This window comes from Wasmannia auropunctata, unplaced genomic scaffold, assembly GCF_000956235.1.
Source record: "Wasmannia auropunctata unplaced genomic scaffold, wasmannia.A_1.0 LD336074.1, whole genome shotgun sequence".
Classification (NCBI taxonomy): domain Eukaryota; kingdom Metazoa; phylum Arthropoda; class Insecta; order Hymenoptera; family Formicidae; genus Wasmannia; species Wasmannia auropunctata.
In genome coordinates this window covers 3,076,818-3,078,337 of record NW_012026816.1, presented here as the reverse complement: position 1 = coordinate 3,078,337, position 1,520 = coordinate 3,076,818, and positions in this window count along the sequence as shown.

Here is a 1,520-nt window from a genome sequence, read left to right as displayed (position 1 = left end):
TTTTTTAGCACCAACTGATAACTTCTAAATTCATTTATTTATGTGACCTCAAAGTGTACCAAGTTTTATTAAAATCAGAATTTAACATTTCGCGAGGTTCCCTTAGTCGTATTCTGCCAACTTCCGGCTTCATCCCCTCCACAGCAAAAGCATAAGAATGCTCCACAGTATAACCAGTAGGTCCACTTCGTGTCGGCGCCTTTGATCTCCTTTTCCAGATTACGTGAGCATCCATGTTAAATCCAGGATCGAATTGAGAAAAGTGCCTCACAAGTAATAAAACAGACAAGTAATAATATGGATTTGATACAGTAAATCAATAAATTCAATGTGTGAATCAAATAAAACGTTTTCATTAGTAACAATTATTCGTAGGAGTGATCACTAAAGAAAATTTCTGTATTTGCTTATAAATTGTCTGCACATATGTACGTTCCTATCGTCTTACATTTCATTGGATTCAACCCAAAACAAAAGTTGCGCGGCGATACCTGCGCGAAGACTCAGTTTTTCGCTGAGTGGAGCTACTGGTTATACTGTGAATGCTCGGTCTATTATATATGTCGTTGGGTCTATTATATATATCGTTGGATAAATCTATCTTATGATTAGCCATTTGCGAGTCCAATCAGGACTCGTAACACCAGTCACGCTTCTCTGATAATCTAGAACTCTAAACTAAAGATAGTACATCGTGGCTCGCATTTGAAAAATATTAGATACCTATAAAATATATGTTATATATATTAAATATATATTAAAAACCTATAAAAAAAGTGTCGCAACCGATCTGTTCACGACTGTATGTAACCTACTGATTATACTATGCTAGTACCCTCAAGTGACCCTCGTGAAGTTAGCCCGCAAGATGAAAATTTCTGAACGATCAATAGCTCAAAATAATGCTCCCGATTTGCTCCGTCCATATTGATAAATATAAAAAATTGCTCCCTTTTAGTTTTTTAAAAAAATCCAAAAAACGATTTTTTACGAAAAACGTCCATAACTTTTGATCTAATTGATATTTTTGAACAAATGAGGTCTCAAAATTTTGCTCCAAATTTGCTCCGTTCGGAGCAATAAATGTTATCAATTGGTTTTTAATAGTTTCTTTTGTAAATTAAAAGAAACGTTCTTGTGATAAATCTAGGGACTTTTTGTCGAAAAACGTCATAACTTTTGTCAAAGTGGTATTTTGCAATAAATAAGGTCTCAAAATAATGCTCCCGGTTTGCTCTATTCAAATAAATCTATTTCATAAAATGCACCTTTGCATTTTTGTTTAAATAGAAAAAACAATGTTTTTGTCCAAAATCTAAGGGTTTTTATTAAGCGCGCGTGCGCATCGGAATGGAGTGTATAATCAAGATATCAAAACAGTGAAGAAGTGTCAGTGTTTATTTATAAATAAATAGAAAAATAAATTAAAAACGGTGCGGAATAATAAATATAAGTATAATAAATAATACTATTATAAGTGAATAAATTACAATAAAATATTATTAGTAATAATATTTTAT